Source organism: Procambarus clarkii, chromosome 45, assembly GCF_040958095.1.
Source record: "Procambarus clarkii isolate CNS0578487 chromosome 45, FALCON_Pclarkii_2.0, whole genome shotgun sequence".
In the NCBI taxonomy this organism is placed as follows: domain Eukaryota; kingdom Metazoa; phylum Arthropoda; class Malacostraca; order Decapoda; family Cambaridae; genus Procambarus; species Procambarus clarkii.
In genome coordinates, this window is record NC_091194.1 from 20,747,206 (window position 1) to 20,763,130 (window position 15,925).

The 15,925-nt window shown below is 47.7% G+C and overlaps 1 protein-coding gene across 2 annotated transcripts in view; it reads left to right on the forward strand.

Moving 5' to 3' along the window:
- Nucleotides 1-13,160, forward strand: part of LOC123769720 (uncharacterized) — a 190,819-nt gene extending 177,659 nt beyond the window's left edge. For both annotated transcript variants that reach the window (XM_045760932.2, XM_045760933.2), the window contains exon 8: nt 12,673-13,160. The gene's annotated coding sequence lies outside the window, so the exon portion shown is untranslated. The remainder of the gene's footprint in view (nt 1-12,672) is intronic.
- Nucleotides 13,161-15,925: the final 2,765 nt, after the last annotated feature.

The window sequence follows — 15,925 nt, forward strand, 5'->3', positions numbered from 1 at the left end:
GGGGAGCGAACAGGTGCACGTTCCTCTATTTGCATTCCTCTATTTGCATTCCTCTCTCGTCCTGTTTAAACTCGATTATGGTTGCCCTGCATACTCTTCTACTTCTTCTCCTACTCTTTGCCGTCTTGATCCTTTGCACTATACTGGGTTGCGCCTCAGCTCTGGTGCTTTTCGTTCAACTCCTACCCTCAGCTTGTTCGTTGACACTGGCTTTGTCTCTCTTGGATCGCCATGATCACTAATGTCTTTGCTATCTTGCACAATCCTTACAGCATCCTCACTCTCGCCTCTACCGTGCTTTGACTTTTACCCCTCCTGTAGTTCTTGTTCCTCTTCACCACCTTCCTCTATTTGTCCGTTTGTCTCGCTTACAAGATTCTCTTTCGGTTCGTATTACCAATGTTTCTCCTCGTATTGTTCCATCCTTGCCCCCGTGGAGGGTCCCCCTTCCCAAATTTTGTACTTCTCTGACCCGCATCACTAAAGCTTTTACCCCTCCTACAGTTCTGAAACGCCTCTTCCTTGAGCACTTTTCTTCTCACTCCCACTCCGTTCCCATCTTCACCGAAGGGTCTAAGTCTGCTGAAGGTGTGGGCTACTCTGTTGTTTTTCCTGACCACACTTATATGTGTCGCCTTCCTCCGGAGGCTAGCATCTTCACAGCAGAATTCTATGCTATTCTCTATGCTCTTCGTCTCCTGCTTTCCTTGAGGCAATCCTCCTTCGTGGTAGTAGTTGACTCTCGTAGTGTCCTCATGGCTTTAGGGTCCTTTAATCCAGTCCACCCTGTGGTCATCGAGATTCAACATTGGCTGTTTCTTATCTCCAGTATATTTAAGTCGGTTGCATTTTGCTGGGTTCCCAGCCATGTTGGTGTCTCTTTAAATGAGCGTGCGGATGCTGCCGTTAAGGACACTATCCGCACTTGTCCTATCTCCCTTAAAGGTGCTCCTTATTCTGACTTTTACCCAGTTATTCATGCCTCCATCCTTGCCCGATGGCAGAGTTGTTGGTCTTCTGTTCTTGGTAACAAACTGCGTACTCTTAAGAGTTGTGTGTCCCAGTGGCCTTCCTCCTGCCACCGTAACCGGCGGTGGGAAACGGCTCTGGCTAGGTTACGTATTGGCCATACCCGTTTAACTCGGTCACTTAATGGAGCGCCGCCCTGCTCCTTATTGTCCGAATTGCATTGTCCTTCTTACGGTCATACATATCCTTGTTGAATGTCCCGACTTCCAGGATGAGCGTGTGTCTTGTTTTTCGACTGTCCCCCCGCGGTCGCTTGTCCCTTGATAGAATTCTTGGCGACTCTGAAACTTTTGGTATCGTTCGCCTTATGCGTTTTTGTTCTCGTATTGACATCCTTGGTGATATTTAGCGCCCTCTGATGGTACTACATAGCCTTCCCGGTTTGGTGCCTTCTATTGATAATTACTTACTTTGAGAAAAGCCAGAAAGAGGTCCAATGTAGAAAAGAGAACGCAGACAACATTACAAAAGGAGGAAGAAATTAACGGAAATGCTTAAGCAGACACGACTCTCCATACAGAGAAGAAATAATTTAAACAGGGAGATTGAAGAAATTGAACAGAGACTGAAGCATTCCTATCAGACTGAAGAAAGGCAACTAGAACAGAAAGCAATTCAAGAAATAAAGAAAAACCCAAAATATTTCGTCACATACGCTAAATCAAAAGCGAAAACCACTGCCAGTATTGGACCTATTCGCATTAGTGAAGGTTCATATTTGAGGATGACAAAGAAATTAGGGAAATCCTAAAAAAGCAGTATGAGGAAATGTTTAGCACTCCGATACTCAGCATGAAAGTGGAAGATTCGGACAATTTCTTTTATGAATGATACTCAAACACCTGTAAATATAACTGATATCAACACAAGTGTGGCAGATTTTGAAAGAAATTGACAATATGCCCATGCACTCAGTCCCGGGTCCAGACTCATGGAATTCAATATTTATAAAGAAATGCAAAGTGCCAGTAGCACAGGCACTCAGTATAGTGTGGAGGAAGAGCTTGGACACGGGAGATACCAGATGCGCTTAAAGCAGCAGACATTGCCCCTCTACACAAGGGTGGTAGCAAAGCATTGGCAAAGAATTATAGACCAGTTGCACTAACGTCCCACATAATAAAAGTATTTGAGAGAGTGATCAGGAGTCAGGTCACTAGTTTCATGGAAACCAATGACCTCCACAATCCAGGCCAACGTGGATTTAGAGCAGGAAGATCATGCCTCTCACAGCTACTTGACCACTATGACAAAATCACCGAGGCATTAGAGGAAAAACATAATGCAGATGTCGTATACACAGATTTTGCAAAGGCATTCGACAAATGTGACCATGGAGTGATTGCACACAAAATGAGGTCAATGGGTATAACTGGTAAGGTAGGACGCTGGATACTCAATTTCCTGTCGAACAGAACACAAAGAGTAACAGTCAATCAAGTAAAATCGAGTCCAAGCGCAGTTAAAAGCTCTGAACCTTAAGGTACAGTCCTTGCACCACTGCTGTTCCTTATTCTCATATCAGTTAGACAAAAACACAAGTCACAGCTTCGTGTCATCCTTTGCAGATCATACAAAAATCAGCATGAAAATTACCTCTGCTGAAGACATTGATAAACTACAAACAGATATTAACAAAGTTTTCGATTGGGCAGCAGAAAATAACATGTTTAACGGTGATAAATTCCAGGTACTCGGATACGGCAAAAATGAGGATCTTAAACATAATACAGGGTACAAAACACAATCGGATTTGCCCATAGTAGGAAAACAGCATGTCAAGGATTTGTAAATAATGATGTCCGACGACCTAACGTTTAGGGATCATAACCAAGCAAGTATTGCGTCAGCCAGAAAAATGATAGGATGGATTACGAGAACCTTCAAGTCCAGAGATCCCATCATAATGGTTGTACTCTGCAAATCACTTGTGTTGTCCCGTCTTGAGTACTGCTCAGTACTCACTTCCCCCTTCAGAGCAGGAGAGATTGCTGAAATTGAGGGAATACAGAGAACATATACGGCACGCATAGACGAGATAGTGCCTAAATTATTGGGATCGTCTCAAAGCTCTCCAAATGTACTCACTAGAAAGGAGACGAGAGAGATACCAAATAATATACACATGGAAAATACTGAAGGGACAGGTCCCAAATCTGCACAGTAAAATAACAACATACTGTACTAGAGTAAACGACATGGAAGAAAATGCAGAATAGAACCAGTGGAGAGCAGAGGTGCCATGGGCACAATCAGAGAACACTATGAACATCAGAGGTCCACGATTGTTCAACGTCCTACCAGTGAGCATCAGAAATATTACAGGAACAACCGTGGACATCTTCAAGAGGAAACTAGATTGTTTCCTTCAAGGAGTGCCGGACCAACCGGGCTGTGGTGGGTATGTGGGCCTGCGGGCCGCTCCAAGCAACAGCCTGGTGGACCAAACTCTTACAAGTCAAGTCTGGCCTCGGGCCGGGCTTGGGGAGTAGAAGAACTCCCAGAACCCCATCAACCAGGTATCAACCAGGTATCATTCCGTGGGATAAGTACAAACACTGTACAAGTTCTTATAAATATATTACGCTTTAGACTTTGTTATTGGTATTGCTTATATATATTGCGGTTGTTATTGCTTGTATTCGTATTTCCATTTAGAGCATTTTATTTTGAATAATTTGATACTACAATGAACAATGTAGCACAAAAACTTCTGTTAGCAAACTGTGTGTGTCTGGTGTACTGGGTGTAGCGGGTGTGGCAATGAGTGTGCTCTAGCGGGTAAGGCTTCAGCGAATTTAGGGGTCGTTGCAAGTGATGCGCGCCCATGTTGTCTACTTTATATGCATATGTCCGTGTAGGGAATTTTATTGTGATCACAGTGATACAAAATTGAACGATGTCGAACAAGTTTGGACTTGATAAACCTGAAAAGAATAGCAACTTGTTCGTGCTGTTTAGCTCGCATGGCTAACAATCGACTTAGTTTTTTATTTGGTCCCAGCATCACACTAGCTTTGGTGACATATTATACATATGTTCCTCTAGAACTTTTATTGAGAACACATTGATACCAAAATGAAACGCATACATCGAAAATTAAGGTCAGAAACATGAAAGAGTATAAACTGTTCAGTAGGGGTGTAGCCGATGTACCGTTGGGCGTACGGTAGCGGGTAACCCTTGGGCAACTTCCCAGTCTTGCGGGTGGGGCGCGCCAATGATTTGTACTTTATATGCATATGTCCATGTAGGGAATTTTATTGCAATCACAGTGATACCAAAATTAACGATGTAGAACAATTCTGGAGTTGACAAACCTGAAAAGAGCATAAACATTTCATCGCTGTTTGGTGCTCGAGGCTAACGATCGCCATAGTTTTTTATTGGGTGCGGGTCTCTTGTCGGCTTTGGTGAAATTTGATAGATACAATGGGGCCTCGACGTAAGATACTAATCCGTTCCCAGAGAGGGATAGTAAGTCGCAGCGATTTTTCCCATAAAAAATAAAGGGAATTGAATTAATCCGTTCCCCACCCTCTAAAATATTAACATACAAATACATTTTATACTGAGTACAATGTTTTTTTTTTTAACTACAATACAGTACCCAAGTTGATCTTACCTTTATGGAGGGCTCTTGATGGCGTATGGAAGATGGTGATGAGGGGGAGGAGGAGAGTTGTTACTGTTTGGAAGGGGAGTCCCCTTCCATTATCACATCAGGCAGTGATGTTTTCTCTGGGGTACACACTCTCTCCTACGTTTTACCTGAATACCACTAGGACCTGGTTGTGGTTCAGTGCTTGTTTGTCTCCCTACAAATTTGTCAAGAGACATTTGTTTTCCCCTTTGTTTTAACATTTGTCTGTAATGATGCATCAGTGTCATTGAATAGGTTAAGGCAACGGCCTACTGCACCTTGATTTGGGTGAGTCGTTTCAGCAAAGGTTTGCAGTTCTTCCCATCTTGAGGTTATCTTGAGATGATTTCGGGGCTTTTAGTGTCCCCGCGGCCCGGTCCTCGTCCAGGCCTCCACCCCCAGGAAGCAGCCCGTGACAGCTGACTAACACCCAGGTACCCCCTCCCCGCTCAGCTCGTTGTCGCCGTGTGGGGGCTTAGTGGGCGGCTGCCGGAGTGTGATGCTCCTTGGGACAGTCCTCTGTCCTTTTCTAGCCTTGTGCTCCTGCTGCCGTCCTCTCCAATTCTGCTGGGCATCTTTTCCTTTTCCTTCTGTTTCGTTTTTCTCCCCCCTCTTCTCCTATCTGCTTGCCGTTTCCTGCCGACCTTTTGCTCGTTCTGGTTCTTCCCTTGGACTTCTTCTATTTTGACACCCGGGTGCTTGAGGAGGCATACTCATGCACCCGTAGAACTGCAGTACCCGACGTCGAGAGCGAGGGGAACCTTTTATTGTCAATCCCCACTTCGTCACTGAACCCGATCTCGACGGACTGTCGGTTTCTTAAGGTGGCGTTTGTGGGGCGTATACTCGCGACGCACCCCTAGGAGGCCCCGACAAGATCGGCGATAGCTTCTTGTTGGGTGTCCTGCCTCTAATTGTGGCTCCATGGTGGGTGTGGGGGCACATTCGTGAGTGAATTATTTCTTTCGTCAAGATGATTACCCCTGCTTCGGCTTCTTCTGGTTTACCTTCTCAGGCTCGTGGGGTGGGCGACCAAGCCCCCGAGTCGGTCCGTATTGGAAGACCGGGCTCTGTAGCCTCCGCTGCATTGGGCCCCGACCTTGCTCCTCCTTTGGCCTCTCCGACTCCTTCCTCTGGCTCCCCTCCCTCCTCTGTGGTTGGGTCGAGCCCCAAGCCCCCAGTGGTGACTACCTCGTCCCCTGGCGTGGGTCCTTCTCTAGTTGTAACTACTGCGCCTTTTAACCCCTCTCTCTCTGGGGGTTCTCACCGCCGTCTTCGTCACGGCCGCCCTCGCTCGATTCCTTCCAGTTCTGCTACCTATCAAGCCTTGTTTGGTCCCGCTTCGTGGGCCAAATATTTTGATCTCCTCCCTCTTGATTCTGCGCCTCCTGACGATTTCTCCCTCCATCGACATCTCATTGATTCCGTGGATGCCTCCATTACTTTCAACCCCACTCGTCTCGGTACACGTGTCGTTGCTGCTCCTTCTCAGGATGCTGCTTCCCGCTTGGCTGCCTTATCCTGCCTTGGCGAGACCCCCGTTCGGGTCTCGAAGAACGTTCAGTTGAATGCCAGTGTTGGCACTATTTTGCTCCCGCCCCATGTTGCGACCGGTGTTCGGGACCTACGCGACTGCCACGACGATATTCGACATATCCTCGCTGCCCAGGGCCATTCTATTCTCCAGGTGGACACGTTTACTCGTCCCCCTCGTGGTAGTCGCCGTCAACCCCTCCGGGTTGTGAAGATTACCTTTGATGGTAGGACCCTTCCACCCTCTGTCATTCTTGCTGGTGCCAGGTGCTCTGTCCAGGAGTACATTCCTTCTCCTCGGCTCTGCAACAAGTGCTGGAGGTTTGGGCATGGTGCCCTCCGCTGCTCCGGGACTGTCTCTCTCTGTCCTTTGTGTGGTGGCGAAGGTCACTCTAAGTCGGAGTGCGCTTCTCCCCAGGCTCGTTGCCTCAACTGCGGTGAGGCCCATCCTACCTTCTCCCGTGCGTGTGTCCATTACAAGCTTGAGGCAGCCGTCCTCAACTTGAAGCACCGGGAGCGTTTATCTTTTCCTGAGGCGAGGCGCCAGGTTCGCCGGCTCCCGCCTTATGCTAATATCTCTTATGCTCGCGTGTTGCGCTCTTCCTCTCCTCGTCCTTCCCGCCTTCCTCAGCCTCGCAACCGTTTCCAGGCCTTGGACCCTGATGCGCCCACTGCCCCCTCCTCTGTCCCTTTGGGTTCTCTCCCGAAGGATCCTCCTCCTGGTCCTCTGTCTGGGGTTCCCCTTCCTTCTACCCGGTCTGTCGTGTCTTCTGTGTCTTCTTCCTCGTCCCCCTCCGATCCTCCTTCCCATCCTCTTCCTCCATCTATCGGCTCTCCCCGCCGCCTGTCGGTGCGGGCGGATGTCCATCGCTCTCCTAACGGCCGTCGTGTGTGCTCTCGTTCGGCTTCTCCTGTTGAGACACTGGAATCCGTTGCCCGGTACGTAGTTGCTGGGACACCGGTCTCTTTAAGTCAGAAGCGTAAGCCTGGCTCCTCTCCTTCCTCTTCCCCGGCGGGTAAGAAGGCTTCGCTTTCTTCCTCAGCTCCTCCTTCTGGCTCTGTTGCTCCTTCCCCTCCCGTTTCAGTGCTTGCGCCCCCTGTTCCTGCTATGGAGGTTTCTTTGGCCCCTGCTTCCCTTTCGGTTGCTGCTCTTGCTGGGGTGCGCTCCTCTCTTTCTACTCCCCCTCTTCCTGCTGCTGTCCTTGACTGCTCCTCTCCGTTGTCTCCTCCTCCTCCTCCTCCTCCTCCGGACCCTGCCCGCCCACCTCTGATCTGTTCTCCCGTTTCCTTCCCTCCGTCTTTGCTCAGTTTACCCATGCCCCCTAACCCTGACTTTGCTGACCCTGATCCCGACCCTGATATTCTTTAACGTGCTCTGTTGGTCTTTCGCCTTTGTTTCTTCCTTGTTCTCTGTTTTTGTCCTTTCTCTTCTCGTCGTTGTCCATTCTTCAATGGAACGTTCGAGGTTATTACGCCAATTTCCTCGAACTCCAACTTCTGGTTTCGCGGTTTTCGCCCCTTTGTGTCTGTCTCCAGGAGCCGATGCTTGGTGCTCGTCCTGGTCGTTTTCGTGGCTATTCCTTTCTCTCCCCCCCCCCAGCCATTGCTGGGGCTTCTAATTCTTCTGCTCTCTTGATTCGGGCTGATGTTCCCTTTGTTCCTTTACTTTTTCCTTCGCCTCTCCATTGTTCTGCTGCTCGTATCTTTGTGGGGAAATGGTACACAGTTTGTTCCATTTATCTCCCCCCGAGTGTCCCGCTCTCTCTTCCTGATTTGAAACACCTCCTAGACTCCTTGCCGGAGCCTGTGCTCCTGCTGGGTGACTTCAATTGTCGTCATTCTCTTTGGGGTGACGTTCTGACGAATACCCGGGGTCGCCTCCTTGAGCCGTTTCTCCTCTCTTCTTCCCTGTCTCTTCTGAATTCTGGTGAGCCCACTCATTTGGACTCTCGAACTCGCACCCTTTCTTGTCTTGATCTTTCTCTCTGCTCTTCTTCTCTTTACTTAGATTTCACATGGCAGGTTCTTGATGGCCTCCATGGAAGTGATCATTTCCCCATCCTTGTTTCCTTTTTCTCTTTTCGCCCTTCCCTCTCTTTCCCTAGGTGGCAGTTTGCTAAGGCGGACTGGACCCTATTTTCCCTCAGTGCTACTCTCTCTGACCTCTCCCTTCTGCCCCTCTCTCGCGCTCTCCTCCTTTTTCATGACACTGTCTTCGACGCTGCCCTCCGCTCTATTCCTCGCTCTTCCTCTCGGGGTCCACGGAAGTGCGTTCCCTGGTGGAATGCGGACTGTGCTCGGGCTGTCCGCTGTAAGCGTGCAGCCTGGAAGAAGCACCGCCGTAGGCAGACGACCGATTCTTTTCTTTTCTTTCGGAAAGCGAGTGCGGTGGCCCGTAGGGCCATCCGTACGGCTAAACGTGAATGTTGGGCATCTTATGTCTCGACAATTACGTCCGAAACCCCTCTGGCCCAGATCTGGAAGCGTATCCGCAAGATAGCGGGTAAGTTCGTTCCCGATGTTTCACCGGTCCTTCACCTCCATGATACTCTTGTGGCGGACCCGTTGCAGGTCGCTTCCGAACTGGGTTCCCACTTTTCTTCTGTTAGCTCTGGTCTTCATCTTCCCCAATCTTTCCTTCTTCGTAAACCTGTCCTTGAGTCTCGTCCTTTAGATTTCTGCACTCATCTTCAGCTTCCCTATAATGATCCCTTCTCTCTCTCTGAACTTCGTTCTGCCCTGGCCCTCTGCGGTTCTACGGCGGCGGGCTCCGATGGTATTCATTATGAGATGCTTCGCCATCTCCCTCCGAGCACGTCTCAGTATTTACTGAGTCTGTATAATCGGATCTGGGAGTCGTCGTCAGTCCCTGAGGACTGGCTCGATGCCGTTGTCCTCCCTGTTCGCAAACCGGGGTCTCTGGGTACTTCCCCTAAGGACTTTCGCCCTATTGCTCTCACAAGTTGTGTCTGCAAACTCTTTGAACGTATGGTTAACGTTCGTCTGATGTGGTTCCTGGAACACCATCACCTCCTCTCCCCTTCTCAATTTGGTTTCCGCAAGTGCCGCGGCACGACAGATGTCCTGGTGAACTTGGAGGTCTGTATTCGTACTGCTTTTGCTGCGAAGACCTCCGTTGTTGCCGTCCTTTTTGACCTAGAAAAGGCTTACGACACCACTTGGCGTTATCATATCCTATCTCAACTTCATTCTTTTGGCCTTCGTGGTCATCTCCCTCTCTTTCTCCGCAGCTTCCTCTCTCGTCGTTCCTTTCGGGTGCGCCTTGGTACCGCTCTGTCTCCCTCTTTTCAGCAATACGAAGGTGTGCCCCAGGGTAGTGTTCTGAGCACTACTCTTTTTCTGGTTGCCCTCAATGGTCTTCTTTCCTCTCTTCCTTCTGGTGTCTTCTCCGCTCTCTATGTCGATGATCTTACCCTTTGTTGTCAGGGTGATGATTCGCCTCTCCTTCAACGCCGGCTTCAACTTGCGATTGATGCCGTGTCGTCTTGGGCCACAGGTCATGGCTTCAAGTTCTCTACTTCTAAGACTTGTGCCATGACTTTTACGCGGAAACGGGTTGTTCTTCGTCCCTCTTTGTCACTTTATGGTCATCCCCTTGAATACAAAGATTCCGCGAAGCTTTTGGGGTTATTCCTTGACACTCGTTTGTCTTGGTCTCCCCATATCTCTTACCTCCGTGTTGAGTGCTCTAAGTCCCTTACCCTCCTTCGGGTCTTGTCCCATACTTCTTGGGGGGCAGATAGGCGCACTCTCCTTGCTTTACATTCCTCTCTCGTCCTGTCTAAGCTCGATTATGGTTGCCCTGCTTACTCGTCTGCTTCTCCTTCTACTCTTCGCCGTCTTGATGCTTTGCACCATACTGGGTTGCGCCTCGGTTCTGGTGCCTTTCGTTCGACTCCCGTCCTTAGCTTGTATGTTGACACTGGCTTCCTGTCTCTCCAGGACCGCCGTGATCGCTACTGTCTTCGCTATCTTGCGCGGTCCTTGCAACATCCTTCCTCTCGCCTCTGTCGTGCTTTAACTTTTACCCCTCCTGCGGTTCCTGTTCCTCTTCCCCACCTCCCTCTTTCTGTCCGGTTATCTCGCCTCCAGGATTCTCTTTCCATTCGTATTTCTGATGTTTCTCCTCGTGTTGTTCCTTCTTTGCCCCCGTGGAAGGTCCCTCTTCCGCGGTTTTGTACATCCTTGACTCGTATCACTAAAGCTTTTACCCCTCCTACAGTTCTAAAACGCCTTTTCCTCGAGCACTTTTCTTCTCACTCCCGCTCCGTTTCTGTCTTCACCGATGGGTCTAAGTCAGCGGACGGTGTTGGCTACTCTGTTGTTTTTCCTGATCGCACTTATATGTGTCGCTTGCCTCCGGAGACTAGCATCTTTACAGCAGAACTTTATGCTATTCTCTATGCTCTTCGTCTCCTGCTTTCTCGTTGTCAGTCTTCCTTTGTGGTTGTTGTTGACTCTCGTAGTGCCCTCATGGCTCTCGGGTGCTTTAATCCAGTTCATCCGGTAGTTGTCGAGATCCAGCATTGGCTGTTTCTCGTTCACAGTAAATTTAAGTCGGTTGAGTTTTGTTGGGTTCCCAGCCATATTGGCGTGTCTTTAAATGAGCGTGCGGATGCTGCCGCTAAGGAAGCTGTCCGCTCTTGTCCCATCTCTCGTAAAGGCATTCCGTATTCCGACTTTTACCCGGTTATCCATTCCTCAGTCCTTACCCGTTGGCAGGCTTCTTGGTTGTCTGTTACTGGTAACAAGCTACGTACTCTTAAATGTTGTGTTTCCTCGTGGCCGTCCTCCTTCCACCGTAACCGGCGGTGGGAAACAGCTCTGGCGAGGTTGCGTATTGGCCATACTCGCTTAACCCATGGTCACTTGATGGAGCGCCGCCCTGCTCCTTATTGTCCTAGTTGCATTGTCCCTCTTACGGTCGTGCATGTCCTTCTTGAATGTCCTGACTTCCAGGACGAGCGTGTGTCTTGCTTTCCGACCGCCCCTCGCGGTCACCTGTCCCTCGATAGAATTCTTGGTGACTCGGATACTTTTGATATCGTTCGCCTTATGCGTTTTTGTTCTCGTATTGGCATCCTTGGTGATATTTAGCGCCCTCTGATTATTTTGCGTATTTGATGGTGCTACATAGCCTTCCCGGTTTGGTGCCTTCTTTTGATAATTACTTACTTAACACCCAGGTACCTATTTTACTGCTAGGTAACAGGGGCATACGGTGAAAGAAACTCTGCCCATTGTTTCTCACCAGCGCCTGGGATCGAACCCAGGACCACAGGATCACAAGCTGTCCGCTCGGCCGACTGGCACCCCCATGCTGCACATATTTTCTTAATAAATTGTTGAGGAAGAGACATTCTGTACTCTTGTTTCTGCTCTATGGTCATCCTTACATGGGTTTTCATATGTTGAGCCTTACCACTGACTTTCCTGGGACTCATTACGTGATATATATAATAATTACTTTAATGTTCAAAATGCAAAAAAATCACCACAAACGCAGAATTTCTTATAGGCGCGATCGTCACTAAGCGGGTAGCTGTAGTAAACTGAGGCAGGTCGGCTGCGTGACCGGGGACCACGCGCTCGGTCGACCCGAACGTGTACCAACAAATATCGGAAGTTGACGACACCATCGGATGTCGAGTTGCATTTTGTGATGAAATTTACATCATGACTCGAAATTATCGTAAGTAGGGGCAATCGTAATTCTAGGTGCCACTGTATATTCCTCTAGAACATTCTCTCCCGAACAAATTGATACCAAAATTAAATACATACATGGAAAATTAAGGTGAGAAGACCGAAAAGAGTATACACATTTCAGTCTCGCCGCGCGGTCGCCCAAAACGAATGGCACACTAAGGGAAAGTTACACAGGGTACTGCCAGGAGCGTGATAGTGTTAAGGTTACAATACCTTATTGATAGCCCTGGCATGTACAAATTAGACCCCCCCATGTAAGTTTCAATATAACATGTCAATACAGTGTAGCAACCATGTAGCTAGTTTAAATGCTATTCTCCTGTGTTTTTGTTCAAAAGAAAATTTTTTCACTTTAATCCTCCCATCTCTTTTTTTCTTCCCTCCTGTTTCTTATCCCCTGTTCCTTCCCCCCCCCCCCCCCCTGCCCCTTCCCCTGCCCCCCCTGCCCCCCCCCCCTGCCCCCCCCCCCCTGCCCCCCCCTTTCTCCTTAAAGTATGGTTTCATCCCTAATTCCTTGTGGTCATGTGACCTGTCTCCCCCTGGGGGCTGACTATAAGATTTGTCCAGCAAATCTTTCCTCTCCACTCTATATCTTGCTCTGATAAAGGTGAATTGAGCCAAAAATGCATTCAGCTATCAAAATTTTTTCAAATGTGGTTTTTCCACATATATAAATATTGATATATTAAGTTATTTGCCTATATAACAAGTGTTTAACTTCCATTTTACTTTCTCAGAGTCCTGGGACAGCCGAGAAGTACAAAGAGTGCAATGTGTTGCTTCTCCTGCACATTTAACTGGTTTTGTGGACTTTTCTCCTTCCTACTGTGGCTAATACTGTAGTGTGTTGCATATTTTTGTTTGTTTGATTGCATTAAGGGATCCCTTTTTATGTTTATTCATACCAACACAAACATGTGCATCAGTATGCATGCACATAAAGTATGGATACAGACACATGCAAGCACACATAGTCACACATGCAGGGGGAGCAACACAAAAACCATCATATGAAGTATGGCAAGAGTATATGCCATATGATGTATGGCAGAGTGAGAGACCTTGAGTATAGTTCTCATCCTGTAACGACACTTTGGGCAATAACAGCATAATGTTGGCTTCATTCTGAGCAGCAAACATCTTTTTTCGTCGTAAAAAATATTTTGATTTTTAGTGCCGAGTGTATGACCGTCGCGCACTTAGGCCCACAAATAATTACTACTGATTAATACATTTATACATGTGGTTATTTACATTATACAGTGGTACCTCCATTTACGAATTTAATCCGTTCCTAGAGACGGGTCGTAACTAGTTAATTCATAACTCGAAACTAATTTTCCCATAAGAAATAATGTAAATTGAATTAATCCATTCCACACACCCTAAAATATTAACTTAAAAATACATTTTATGCAGAATACCAAACATATTTTTCATACACAAAACAATAAAGTATAAATATAAACCATAAATAAAATTAGTGAACATTTAACTGCACTTTACCTTTACTGAGGATGCTTGTTGACGCATGGGAGCCAGTGAGGAGGGAGGAGGTAGGGTGGGGGAGTAGTGTTGATGTATGGGAAGAGGTGAGGAGGTAGTGGTGATGAGACCATCCCCTGCTCGCCTTAAATGCTGTCATATCTGTCTCACTGGTTCTAGATTTTCCTTTCACATATTTCACTGCCTCTGTTATGTTGCAGCCAGTCAGAACATGACAGTCAAACATTCAGTCAAGACCAATCACAGGCAGTCAAGCATTCACTGTTGTGATAGCAACCAGTTAAGCATTTATGGTCAGTCAGGCATTCACAGTCGCAACCAGTCAGTTGGCAAACAATGTTTAATGTCAGGTACTCAGGGAGTCTGCATCCTGATCTATCAGCTGGTAGCAAGAAAGCCCACCATATTAATACCGTCCATATGATTGGGAGGGATACACGGGTGAAGAATGAAGGGTATGGATGTAGTGGGGAGGGACAGGGGTGACCAGCTCCTGTGTTATCCGGAAGCTGGTCTACTCACTGGCCACTGGAGGTGGCCACTCATGCCACCACCCACTGCTACCCACCCACCCACACTGACCACACATCCTGCTACCCACCCACCCACACTGACCACACATCCTGCTACCCACCCACCCACCCACACTGACCACACATCCTGCTACCCACCCACCCACCCACCCACACTGACCACACATCCTGCTACCCACCCACCCACCCACACTGACCACACATCCTGCTACCCACCCACCCACCCACACTGACCACACATCCTGCTACCCACCCACCCACCCACACTGACCACACATCCTGCTACCCACCCACCCACCCACACTGACCACACATCCTGCTACCCACCCACCCACACTGACCACACATCCTGCTACCCACCCACCCACACTGACCACACATCCTGCTACCCACCCACCCACACTGACCACACATCCTGCTACCCACCCACCCACACTGACCACACATCCTGCTACCCACCCACCCACACTGACCACCTGTCTACCATCCATTCATCCATCCAGTCCCCTCTCCATTCATCTATCCAGTCCCCTCATTATCCATCCATCCATCCACTCCCCTCATTATGCACCCATCCAATCCCCCTCATTATCCATCCACCCATCCAGTCCCCCTCATCCATCCATCCACCCACCCATCCAGTCCCCCTCATTATCCACCCATCCACCCATCCAGTCCCCCTCATTATCCATCCATCCAGTCCCCCTCATTATCCATCCATCCACCCATCCAGTCCCCCTCATTATCCATCCATCCACCCATCCAGTCCCCCTCATTATCCATCCATCCACCCATCCAGTCCCCCTCATTATCCATCCATGCTGTTGTCCTCCCAAATACAATATTCAAGTGTGATCATCACTAAGCAGGTGACACTAGTAATCTGAAGCGTGGTCGCCCCTGCCACCAGGAACCATGCACTGGGTGGCACCATGCACTTTACTTGATTCAACAAAGTCGCAAGATGAGGCAAAGGTCGTAATTTAAGTAGAATTTTCCAATGAAATTGGGGTCGTAACTCGAAAAATTTGTAAGTTGAGGTTCCACTGTATATAATAATTTCAAGAAGTAAAACATTGATTTGGCTTTGCCACTTTTCTATTGGGAGTGCTTTAAAATTTGATTACAAAGTGCAAAAATGCTTATGGTTTAGTTTGTTTAGATCTCTTAAATTTTGTGTGTGCGTGTATAGTGATACACCCTCAAAATGTTTACAATGATTACCATTCTTTATTTATATGTAACTGAAAATAAATTGTATACTTCTTTATGGGAGACTTTAAATCCATCACATTTCCTCCTCCTCCTACTATATTCAACTTTACTCCTATTTTACAATATTCCTTCCATCTCCTGCTATTCTATAGCAATATAATTCTATAGCATTAGATGGAAGGAGTATAGTAAAGATGTAAGAAATCTTGAACAAGGATTGGGATATAAGGTGAGATGTACAGGGTCGTGGCTCAACCACTTTGGCTTTATTGGCGATTCCCCCTCAGTGGACGGTACCTAGACATGGTGAGGGGGGCTCTTGTATGCCACCTGCTGATAGGAGATGATAGCTCTTGCTTGCTGTGGCAGTGCAGAAATGAAATACATCTCTATGTTGGGCATGTATAGAGACCTGTGCATGTCTTTGTTCCTTCACATGTCCTGGGACATGTTCTATTATCATGGGACATTGAAATTTGTGAAACCTGATGCAAGAATGTCTGTTGGAAATCTACATACGAATATGACAGATAATTTTAAGTAGGTAAATTCTAGCAGAACTAATAAAATAAGGTACATTGCAAGGAAAAAAATGAGATAAGAGATTAGTAGGTACAGTATATTAAAGCACATTGGTAGCTCTGATTGCATTGACAGCTTGATTGGTAATTTAAACAAAGATTAATAGGCACCATACAGTATATTGATAGCGCATATAAGAAGACAGCAATGATCA